General features: G+C 42.5%; 1 protein-coding gene across 1 annotated transcript in view; it reads right to left on the bottom strand.

The window, feature by feature from the left end:
* Positions 1 to 13,073, bottom strand: part of Gfrl (Glial cell line-derived neurotrophic family receptor-like) — an 846,523-nt gene that overhangs the window by 160,911 nt on the left and 672,539 nt on the right. The gene's annotated exons all lie outside the window — the stretch shown is intronic.

The following is a 13,073-nucleotide window of genomic DNA, read 5'->3' as shown; positions in this document are numbered from 1 at the left end:
TCTGTTTATTGTCCAGGGTTGGCTTTTCCCTCGGACTTAGCGAGGGATCCCACCTCTACCGCCTCAAGGGCAGTGTCCTGGAGCTTCAGACATTGGATCGGGGGATACAACTGGGGAGAATGATCAGTACCTCGCCCAGGCGGCCTCACCTGCTATACTGAACAGGGGCCTTGGTGGGGGATGGGAAGATTGGAAGGGATAGACAAGGAAGAGGGAAGGAAGCGGCCGTGGCCTTAAGTTAGGTACCATCCCGGCATTTGCCTGGAGGAGAAGTGGGAAACCACGGAAAACCACTTCCAGGATGGCTGAGGTGGGAATCGAACCCACCTCTACTCAGTTGACCTCCCGAGGCTGAGTGGACCCCGTTCCAGCCCTCGTACCACTTTCAAATTTCGTGGCAGAGCCGGGAATCAAACCCGGGCCTCCGGGGGTGGCAGCTAATCACACTAACCACTACACCACAGAGGCGGACTGTATTCCTTTTACGTATTGTATTTTCCGATATTCTCATCAAAGTGTACAGTCTGAAAGAATGCAATGCAGGAACATGAGTTGGGACGAGAATGCTCTAACGTGTAGTATATTACATTACTCCTGGGGTAATATACATGTTGCAGTTTAATTGTACACTCTGTCTCTAACTACGACGACTGCTTAATCAGGCAAGCCCACAACATTAGCAGTAATACGGAAATAGATCGCGTGCCAGAATGTGCTTGGCTGTGTATTCGAGTCCCTTTGCGGACATAGTGCATGATTAACTTTGAAGAAAGATATAGTAAACAATTATAACTTCACAAAGATTTTGTATAGTGCTGTTAAATAATGCTTGAAAATTGTAGACATCATCATGCATGCTAAACATTGTATGTATGTCTTCGCTGTTGCAGCAAAACATCGTATCTCCCAATGTTCTTCCTAAGCATTATTTTCCTTAATACTGTCCGGCTCCATGGCTAAATGGATGGCCTGCTGGCCTTTGGTCACAGGGGTCACGCGTTCCATTCCCAGCAGCGTCGAGAATTTTAATCATAATTGGTTAATTTTGCTGACACGGGGGATGGGTGTATGTGTCATTTTCAACATAATTTCATCCTCATCACGACGCGGAGGTCGCCCACCAGCGTCAAATGAAAAGACCTGCATCTGGCGAGCTGAACTTGTCCTAGGACACTCCCGGCACTAAAAGCCATAGGCCATTTCAATTTTTTCCCCTTAAGACTGGTCACGCCTCCCAGCCACATATGGATATGTATTCCATCAGATCAATGTTCATTGTGCTCGTCTTGCTATGGTTACGCGTAAAGGAAATTGAATATTACCGCACCACGATGTAGGTATGCATGTTTGCATGACGTATTTACGCACTCCTACAGTATAATATGTTTAAGGTTCATTTTCCTTTTCACTTTAGCATAGAAAAATGAACCCCGCGAAAATTGTACTGGTGGACTGCATACCCATATACGGCTGGGAGGCGTGAGACCAATCTTAAGGAATATAATGGGTAGGAAGAGCACTGGGAGATACGAGGTTTTCTTTTAACAGCGAAGATATGTGTACAGTCGAACCTCGATATCTCGAACCTCCATTACTCGAATTTTCAGTATCTCGAAGTAACTTCAATTTCCCGGCCGTTTGTCCTATTCTTCACGTGCATTAATTTCTCTATAACTCGAAATTCGGTTACACGAATTTCTCGATTTCTCGAAGCAAACGTTTCCTCCCTTGAAGCAAAAAATACTCTGTAAGTCGAATTTTGTACAACACAGCATTTGTAGTTTGTGAGGAACAGTTAACAATAAAGAAAGGGTTACAGTGATGCTGGGAGCTAATATGACGGGAACCATAAAACAAACTTCTAGTGATTGGATAATCGGTGAAGCCTCGTTGTTTTCGGGTGTAAATTCATTACCGGCCACGTACGAAAGCAACCCCGGATGTCGTGGATGAGAAGCTCCATTTACAAATTTTTGCTGGTTTCGCACCTACATACAGGGTCACTCAAATACAAATGGCAGTATTTCTCACAGCAATAAATGTTGTTGAAAAGTATGTGGAAGAAAAGAAGGTAAAAAAAAAAAGACTAAATAAATTTTTCCAAAGACGTGAATGGAGATATGTTTCTTGTTTGGCTACTGTATGTACTGTATTGTATTCTATTTTGTAAAAAAGTTACCTTAATCATCATCATCATCATCATCATCAGTTTACCCTCCAGGTTCGGTTTTTCCCTCGGACTTAGCGAGGGATCCCACCTCTACCGCCTCAAGGGCAGTGTCCTGGAGCTTCAGACTCTTGGTCGGGGGATACAACTGGTGAGTATGACCAGTACCTCGCCTAGGCGGCCTCACCTGCTATGCTGAACAGGGGCCTTGTGGAGGGATGGGAAGATTGGAAGGGATAGGCAAGGAAGAGGGAAGGAAGTGGCCGTGGCCTTAATTTAGGTACCATCCCGGCATTCGCCTGGAGGGGAAGTGGGAAACCACGGAAAACCACTTCCAGGATGGCTGAGGTGGGAATCGAACCCACCTCTACTCAGTTGACCTCCCGAGGCTGAGTGGACCCCGTTCCAGCCCTCGTACCACTTTTCAAATTTCGTGACAGAGCCGGGAATCGAACCCGGGCCTCCGGGGGATGGCAGCTAATCACGCTAACCACCACACCACAGAGGCGGACAGTTACCTTAATAAGGACCATAATTAAAGCGATGCCGTAAAATACGAGTTTGTTAGTATATTTTTAAATACAGTAAAAGAATACTGTATTCAGTATAAGCCCGTAGAGACATATGATTCAATTATGCGCTATTTGTACTCAGAAAGATATTCTCTATTTTTCGAAATTTCGATAACTCGAATTTTTTTTTTTTTTTTTTTTTTTTGCTAGTTGCTTTACGTCGCGCCGACACAGATAGGTCTTATGGCGACGATGGGACAGGGAGGGGCGGGGAGTGGGAAGGAAGCGGCCGTGGCCTTAATTAAGGTACAGCTCCAGCATTTGCCTGGTGTGAAAATGGGAAACCACGGAAAACCATTTTCAGGGCTGCCGACAGTGGGGTTCGAACCTACTATCTCCCGAATACTGGATACTGGCCGCACTTAAGCGACTGCAGCTATCGAGCTCGGTGAAATAAAATTTAGCTTCCGAGGTGATTCGTGATATGGAGGTTCCACTGTATTTGCATATTATCATTCATTTGCAATCATCTGAAAAGCCGTGTTGAAATCGCGAATTCTGGTAGATGTCTATTGTGCGCTGTATCACAGCAAATGATTCAGAAAGAGGTTATCTTAATAATTATTTTTTTTCTACGTCACCGAGTAAGTGGCTGCGTGGCTTGCCCCACGTAGCTATGAGCTCGCATTCGGGAGACAGTGGATTCAAACCCCACTTGAAGATGGTTTTGCCGTGTTTTCCCATTTTAACACCAGACACATTCTAAACCTTATTTAAGGCCACGGTCACTTCCTTTCCACTCCCAGACCTGTCCTATCCCATCGTCGCCATATATGTGTCGGTGCGACGTAAAGGAAATTGAATTTTTTTGCTATTTGCTTTACGTCGCACCGACACAGGTAGGTCTTATGGCGACGATGGAAGAGGAAAGGCCTAGGAGTTGGAAGGAAGCGGCCGTGGCCTTAATTAACGTACAGTCCCAGCATTTGCCTGACGTGAAAATGGGAAACCATGGAAAACCAGGGCTGTCGACAGTGGGATTCGAACCCACTAACTCCCGGATGCAGGAAATTGTTTTACGTCCCACTAATTATTTTTACGGGTGTCGGAAACGCGGAGTTCTTTTACGTCTTAGTAAATCTACAGACCCGAGGCTGACGTTTTTAAGAACCTTCAAATACCACCGGGCTGAGCCAGGGTCGAACCCCCCCCCCCCCCCACGTTCTGAAGACCAGCATCCTACCAGTTGAGCTACTCACCCAAGCTCGTGTTTATGATTTTATCAGTGTTACTCGGTTATTGGTGAAACACATTATCTCAATACCGATGTAGTAGAAGTGACTTCAAACGCACTGGATATAAACCTCTAACAGATTAGGGTTGAAGACAGGAGCACTGGAAAATACAGTCGAAGCTCCATTACTGGAATTTTCACTATCTCAAAGTAACTGAAATTTCTCGGCCGTTTGTCCCATTCTTCACGTGCATTAATTTCTCTATTACTCGAAATTCGGTCACACGAATTTCTCGATTTGTCGAAGCAAACATTTTCTCCCTTAAGGTAAAAAAATACTCTGTAATTCGAATTTTTGTGCAACATTAACTGTGCAATACGGCATTTGTGGTTGGAGACGAAGAGTTAAGAAGTAATGAAAGGGTTACAGTGATTTGGGAGCTAACATGACGGGAACCAAAAAACTAAAACATCTAGTAATCGGAAATTCAGCAAAGCCTCGCTCTTTCTCGGATGTTGAATTAATTACTGCTCACGTACGAAATCAACCCTCGAAGTCGCGGATGACAAGGTCTATTTACGAATCTCGGCTGCGTGGTACTGACGAGAAATTGCAAAGTGAAGGTCGGAAAGGTTAACAGTAACAAACGGAAGAGACTAACGGATTCTTTCCAAAGCTCTTAGTGGAGGTATGTTTCTTGTTTCACTATTGTACGTACTGTATCCTGTCTTCTAAAATGTTACTATAATAAGGGGTTTTAATTAACGTGATGCCGTAAAATAGAGTTTGTCTTTATATTTTTAAATGCTGTTAAAAACAGACTTTGAATTCAGGAAATCTTTTAGGAATGTACGAGTTTTTTCGGGGGTTTTTCGATGATACAGACCATTATCTGATCTGTAGTGAACTAAGTATCTCTAGGCCTAGGGTAGAGAAAGTGAAATCTGTCTGCAAACGAATAAGGGTAGAAAATCTCCAGGACGAGGAAATTAGACAGAAGTACGTGGATATGATTAGTGAGAAGTTTCGAACAGTAGACAGTAAGCAGGTTCAGGATATAGAGAGTGAATGGGTGGCATACAGGGATGCTGTAGTAGAAACAGCAAGGGAATGCCTAGGAACAACTGTGTGTAAAGATGGGAAAAGGCGAACATCTTGGTGGAATGAGGAAGTGAGAGCAGCCTGTAAACGTAAAAAGAAGGCTTATCAGAAATGGCTCCAAACAAGGGCCGAGGCAGACAGGGATTTGTACGTAGATGAAAGAAACAGAGCGAAACAAATAGTTGTTGAATCCAAAAAGAAGTCATGGGAAGATTTTGGTAATAACCTGGAAAGGCTAGGTCAAGCAGCAGGGAAACCTTTCTGGACAGTAATAAAGAATCTTAGGAAGGGAGGGAAAAAGGAAATGAACAGTGTTTTGAGTAATTCAGGTGAACTCATAACAGATCCCAGGGAATCACTAGAGAGGTGGAGGGAATATTTTGAACATCTTCTCAATGTAAAAGGAAATCATCATGGTGGTGTTGCAAACAGTCAAGCTCATGGGGAGGAGGAAAATGATGTTGGTGAAATTATGCTTGAGGAAGTGGAAAGGATAGTAAATAAACTCCATTGTCATAAGGCAGCAGGAATAGATGAAATTAGACCTGAAATGGTGAAGTATAGTGGGAAGGCAGGGATGAAATGGCTTCATAGAGTAGTGAAATCAGCGTGGAGTGTTGGTAAGGTACCTTCAGATTGGACAAAAGCAGTAATTGCACCTATCTATAAGCAAGGGAACAGGAAGGATTGCAACAACTATCGAGGTATCTCATTGATTAGTATACCAGGCAAAGTATTCACAGGCATCTTGGAAGGGAGGGTGCGATCAGTCGTTGAGAGGAAGTTGGATGAAAACCAGTGTGGTTTCATACCACAGAGAGGCTGTCAGGATCAGATTTTCAGTATGCGCCAGGTAATTGAAAAATGCTACGAGAGGAATAGGCAGTTGTGTTTATGTTTCGTAGATCTAGAGAAAGCATATGACAGGGTACCGAGGGAAAAGATGTTCGCTATACTGGGGGACTATGGAATTAAATGTAGATTATTAAATTCAATCAAAGGCATTTATGTTGACAATTGGGCTTCAGTGAGAATTGATGGTAGAATGAGTTCTTGGTTCAGGGTACTTACAGGAGTTAGACAAGGCTGTAATCTTTCACCTTTGCTGTTTGTAGTTTACATGGATCATATGCTGAAAGGTATAAAATGGCAGGGAGGGATTCAGTTAGGTGGAAATGTAGTAAGCAGCCTGGCCTATGCTGACGACTTGGTCTTAATGGCAGACTGTGCCGAAAGCCTGCAGTCTAACATCTGGGAACTTGAAAATAGGTGCAATGAGTATGGTATGAAAATTAGCCTCTCGAAGACTAAATTGATGTCAGTAGGTAAGAAATCCAACAGAATTGAATGTCAGATTGGTGATACAAAGCTAGAACAGGTCGATAATTTCAAGTATTTAGGTTGTGTGTTTTCCCAGGATGGTAATATAGTAAGTGAGATTGAATCAAGGTGTAGTAAAGCTAATGCAGTGAGCTCGCAGTTGCGATCAGCAGTATTCTGTAAGAAGGAAGTCAGCTCCCAGACGAAACTATTTTTACATCGGTCTGTTTTCAGACCAACTTTGCTTTATGGGAGCGAAAGCTGGGTGGACTCAGGATATCTTATTCATAAGTTAGAAGTAACAGACATGAAAGTAGCAAGAATGATTGCTGGTACAAACAGGTGGGAACAATGGCAGGAGGGAACTCGGAATGAGGAGATAAAGGCTAATTTAGGAATGAACTCGATGGATGAAGCTGTACGCATAAACCGGCTTCGGTGGTGGGGTCATGTGAGGCGAATGGAGGAGGATAGGTTACCCAGGAGAATAATGGACTCTGTTATGGAGGGTAAGAGAAGTAGAGGGAGACCAAGACGACGATGGTTAGACTCTGTTTCTAACGATTTAAAGATAAGAGGTATAGAACTAAATGAGGCGACAACACTAGTTGCAAATCGAGGATTGTGGCGATGTTTAGTAAATTCTCAGAGGCTTGCAGACTGAACGCTGAAAGGCATAACAGTCTATAATGATAATGTATGTATGTATGTATGTTAAAAATAATTTGTGTATAATCCCGTAGATGTAAATGATTCAACTTTGTGCTATACATGCTCAAAAACGGTATTCTCGATATCTCAAATTTTGGATAACTTGAAAAAAAATTCAACTTTCGAGGTAATTCGAGATATCGAAGTTCTATTGTATGGATTAAAATTAATCCATGCCCTAAATAAAGGCCCGGCTGATATCATTTTGGTAAGACACTGTTTCATATATCTTAATAAATGGATTGTTTAATGCTTCTCCGTGATCCTTGCTATAGCTCCAGCATTGTTGCGGTTCATACATGAAATAAAGTTGATATTGACATAATTGGAGTACCACAACGATGACTATAAACAGTGGGTTGCTCGTTGGGCTAACAGCTTCGTAATTGGCTTGACAGTAAAAGGGAAGGCGCGTGGGTGGGGTGAGATGGACAGTGTCACAGGCTACTGGCTCTACGCTACGGCAAAGCTGTTCGGCTCCCCCCTCGACCCCGTGCCAGCAGATTTAGTGCTTACCACGTTACACACAGTTTCTCAGTTGTGGCTTTAAATCTCGATGGGGACTGGTAGTGAAGGTAAAATAAAGAGCGCATGCTCATTTGTATCTCGTGAGCGGGAGGTCACACAAGTCCAGAAGTAATTTCTTTATTTTTCCGGCCTTCAAATTACTAGTCTATTTTGTTGCTACTGTAGGATTCTACTGCGCCACTGCTCTGTCGCAGATGGGATAGAGAGACAGAAAGGACTGTTCATGCTATCGGCAGCTGTCTTTATAACACGTCACTTTTAAACTTCAGCCGGCTTCAGTGACTCAGAGAGTACCCAGTATTCGAGAGATAGTGAGTTCGAACTCCACTGCCGGCAGCCCTGAATATTGATTTCCGTGATTTCCCATTTTCACACCAGGCAAATGCTGGGACTGTACCTTAATTAAGGCCACGGCCGCTTCCTTCCTACTTCTAGCCCTTTCCTGTCCCATCGTTGCCATAAGACCTATCTGGGTCGGTGCGACGTAAAGCAACTTGTAAGTATGGCTCAGACTGTTGAGGCGCTGCCCTTCTGACCCCGATTTGGCAGGTTCGATCCGGAATCAGTCCGGTGGTATTTGAAGGTGCACAAGTACGTCAGCCTCGTATCAGTAAATTTACTGGCACGTAAAAGAACACATCCGGGACTAAATTCCGGCACCTCGGAGTCTCCGAAATCCGTAAAAGTAGTTAGTGGGACTTAAAGCCAATAACATTATTGTTACTCTTAAAGTCACAGCACCATAAGGTTAAACAACTCAGTCCGGTGGTATTAGAAGGTGCACAAATACGTCAGCCTCATATTGGTAGATATACTGGCACGTAAACGACCTCATGCGGGACTTAATTCCGGCACCTCGGTGTCTACGAAAACGATCGAAAGTAATTAGTGGGAGGTAAACATTATTATTATTATTATTATTATTATTATTATTATTATTATTATTATTATTATTATTATTATTATTAATGTTAAACAGAGGCTAAAAAGACCTGCTAGTCAAGAAAGGCTTTGACGGCTACGAAAAGGTGATTGCTATTGATAGTGATGCACCCTCGCCCATTTCGAACGCGTGTGACCCGACGATGCGATTTGTAATCAATTAACCGGATCAGTTTACCTTAGTTCAAGGGTCTGGTCATGGGGGATTTCATTGTTAGACATGTGGAGAAAATGTGTGGAGGAAACGGAACCAGGGTAGAGTGTTATCCAGGAATTAGGTTAAGGCAGATGTTGAGGAAAGTAGAATAGAAAGAGGAGGGAATGGAGAAGGTGGTGTTGTTTCACGTTGGTGCCAACAACATACGGCGAGCAGTACCAACATAGGTGGGGATGTGTGGGATCTGGCAATTGCAGCACAGGTGAAATTTAAGGAAGCAGAGAGTGTTATCAGTGGAATACAGTTTTGGAGTGATACTGACTGGAAGGTGATTGAGTATTAAAATGAGACTGTGGAGTGAGTATGTAGGAAAGTGGGGGTGAGATTTCTAGCTCCTAATGGGCGGGTAGGAGGTAGGAATCTGCGCTCAGACAGCCTTCGCTTAAACCGCAGTGGTACGTATAAGTTAGGATATTTGTTTTGAAGGGTTATAGGGAGGTACATTCAGGGAAGCGGTGTGGTCTTGGTAGCGGTGATAAGGGTACAGGGATCTGAAAGTCAAGTAGGGATGACATAAAAATATTGGTGACGAACTGTAGAAGTATTGTAAAGAAAATAATATAATTAATTTAATAGATATATATTTACCAGATATTGTAATATGATTTGAGTCGTGGATGAGAAATGATATAATGGACGCAATTTTCTCACTGAACTGGAGTGTGTATCGTGGAGATAGGATAGGAATGGTAGGATGGGGAGCATTCGTTCTGGTGAAAGAAGAATTTGTAAGCTAAAGATGACAAACATGAAATTCTATGTGTAAGGCTCATCTCTAAAGATAATAGGCAACTTGATGTCTTTGGAGTGTACAGACCTGGAAAAGGAAGCGCAGACCCTGATTGGGAATTATTTGATAAGATAATCAGCAATGTGGGCAACACTATGGAAAGGAACGTGATGGTAGCGGGTGATCTCAACTTACCAAATGATAATTGGGAAGGTAATGCGAATGACAGGAAGTATGCCCAACAAATGGCAAGTACGTTAATATGGGAAGGACAGCTGATTCAGAAAGTGATGGAACCAACTAGAGGGAAGAATAATCTGGACGTGGTGCTGGTCACTAATACTAAAGAAGTAAGTTATTAAAATTTACCTATGATAACGACGACATTTACAATAAGATGCAAAAGTTCAAAATTAGAAAAGCAGCTGGAATTGATACGATTTCGGCGGATATACTGAAGTCAATGGGTTGGGATATACTTCCATATCTGAAGTACTTATTTGATTTCTCTTTGGATGAAGGAGCTATTCCGAATGAGTGGAAGACGCTATAGTAGGCCCTGTGTGTAAAGGAAAGGGTGATAGACATAAACTGAAAATTACAGGTCAGTCAGTTTGACATACATTGCACGTAAGATTTGGGAATACAGTCTTTCTGATTATATTAGGCATGTTTGCGAAATTAATAACTGGTTCGATAGAAGTCAGTTCGGGTTTAGGAAAGGTTATTCCGCTGAAGCTCAACTTGTAGGATTCCAGCAAGTTATAGCAGATATCTTGGATTCAGGAAGTCAAATGGGCTGTATCGCAATTGACCTATCAAAGGCATTTGATAGGGTAGATCATGGGAGACGTCCGACTCGTTAGCTGAACGGTCAGCGTACTGGCCTTCGGTTCAGACGGTCCTGGGTTCGATTCCCGGCCGGGTCAAGGATTTTAACCTTAAGTGGTTAATTCCAATGGCATGGGGGCTAGTTGTATGTGTTGTCTTCATCATCATTTCATCCTCATCATGACGCGCAGGTCGCCTGCGGGAGTGAAATAAAAAGACATGCACCTGGCGAGCAGAACCCGTTCTGGGATATCCGGCATTAAAAGCCATACCACATTTCATTTCATGGGAGACTACGGGCTAAAATGAGTGCAATTGGACTAGACAAAAGAGTGGCTGAATGGTCGGCTATATTTCTAGAAAATAGATCTCAGAGAATTAGAGTAGGCGAAGCTTTATCTGACCCTGTAATATTTAAGATTGGAATTCCTCAAGGCACTATTATTGGACCTTTATTTATCCTTATATATATAAATGATATGGGTAAAGAAGTGGAACCAGATAAGAATTTTTGCGGATGATATTATTCTGTGTAGAGTAATAAATACGTTACAAGACTGTGAGAAACTGCAAAATGACCTCGATAATTTTTAGAGAGGACCGGGCAAGTTGGCCGTGTGGTTAGGAGCGCGCAGCTGTAAGCTTGCATCCGGAAGACAGTGGGTTCGAATCCCACTGTCGGCAACCCTGAAGATGGTTTTACGTGGTTTCCCATTTTCACACCAGGCAAATGCTGGCTGGGGCTGTACCTTAATTAAGGCCACGGTCGCTTCCTTACCATTCCTAGGCCTTTCCTATCCCATCGTCGCCAAAAGACCTATCTGTGTCGGTGCGACGTAATGCAAAAATAGAAAAAAAATAGAGATGAACAGTAGGCAATGGTACTGTGACCGTGAGGCCACAAATGAGTGAACAGGTGTTGGTGCGGCTTGTGTTCGCTTGTCGGCGAGATGGGGTGCGCGCGACCTTGGACAAGGGCGAGAACGAGTTTTTTTGTGCGGAGAGCGGCCGGCTGGCTAACGGAATAAAAATAAAAAAATGAAGGTTGGCGAGTGAAAGAAGGAGGCCAGCGCGTGTCACCTGTAATTGCGAGGAACGATATGAATGAAATGAATGAAATATTTGTAATATCTTTGGTGGCGACGTGCATAATTACGGAAGGCTCAAGAACTATAGTAAAATAAATTGGATAAAAGAATAGCACATTTGGAGGATATAAATTAAAAACTGAAATTTTGAAATAATTTGCACGACCTTGTGGCTAAAATGGTGATGAAGTTGTAGATTCGTACAGTAGAAGAATTTAGTGTCTAAATTGACTTTTACTTCCGTGCATGTGCACCAGACATGATATTTAAGTCATGTGATACGAATACTCATTCTCACACACTGGCGTGTTCCTGGACTATCACCTTCAGTCGCTCAGCGTGGAACGTCGTGAATACTGGCTTCACTCCTGTGCTCTACACCTCTGATAATTGGATACAATTTAGGACAGTGCTGTGATCAGACGTCGAATGTGCAGATATTAATCCCTTAAGTACGTGTCACTTCCAAAATACAGTTACGTGTGTGTTTGGAGTTTATGCTAAAACACTTTGTGTAAGTTTCAGCTTTCTCACGAGTGGACGCGGAAGACGTGGACGTGCATATTTCCAGAAGAGGACGGAATCTCACATCATGGATTACCAGTGCTTCACCATGAAGTTCTAAACCTTCGACCATCGTTGGCGGCGTCGGGATGCAGATTCTTTCGTCCTGGCATGGCTGATTGAGAACCCAGACTTCCAGACATGAAGATTTCTCTATAAGTTAAGTCGATTACGTCTCATTTATATCTGTTCTATGTAGTTTTGTTCTATTCTTTCTTTCTTCTTAGTAAGCTATTTTGACACATTTTATGGTTGTTTATTTGCTCGAATACGTCGTAAAACTGACACACGTGATTACTTAATGACCATGTGGCCATGAATTTGACAGTGAGGGTTCTGATAGAGTTATCCATGTGTTATCGACACCATCTTTGCTTATTGAGTAAATTTCGTCACGAATATGAATTAATTTATGTCTAATGGATTTAATGGTAGGATATTTCGTCCACATTTTCTATATTTTCCTTGTAATGGAACTTCTACTTGTACCTCGTGTCTGAGACAACGTGTCATCGGGATATTGAGTCCGAATTCTATGTACGAATTTAATGTGAACATGTGCATTGGGAACATGTGATAATTAGTTGGAGTAATTAATCATCGAGACACTTTTAAGTGGATATTATGTATTTGTAGGACGTTGGTAGGTCCTGATATTTCATGACTACACATATTTGAGATTAGGATGCGACAAGTTAGGGTCGTCATTGTGGTACACTGTACGTGTAGAGTATATGGAATAATTGTGCATGGCACGAATCTTCGCGAAACTGAGCTTTTCACATGTTAATGGATTATTCGCGATAAATGCAGTGTAGTCTAATGTTAGTGTCTTCAGATGAAGAAAATGAAAGTCCATGTTAATTGATGTACTTTTTAATTCGTGGGAATATCCCAAATTTTCTCAAGTAATCCAGTAATTTCAAGCTCAAGGTACAGAGGAATGTTCGAGAAGGCCTTAGGTCTGAAGAACAGGTCTTCGACGAAATATCTAAATAATATCTGATTCGTGACTATACCAGCTCATTCGTTGGTGCAATTTTTCACTCTCATGTGATAACTCAATCTAGCTGTAACTCAATAAATTCGTTAACAGGAGAGTAAAACGGTTGATCGACACTCGTCGA

This window comes from Anabrus simplex, chromosome 2 (genome assembly GCF_040414725.1).
Source record: "Anabrus simplex isolate iqAnaSimp1 chromosome 2, ASM4041472v1, whole genome shotgun sequence".
NCBI lineage: Eukaryota > Metazoa > Arthropoda > Insecta > Orthoptera > Tettigoniidae > Anabrus > Anabrus simplex.
The sequence above is the reverse complement of the archived record's forward strand: the minus strand, read 5'-3'. Positions and strand labels throughout refer to the sequence as shown.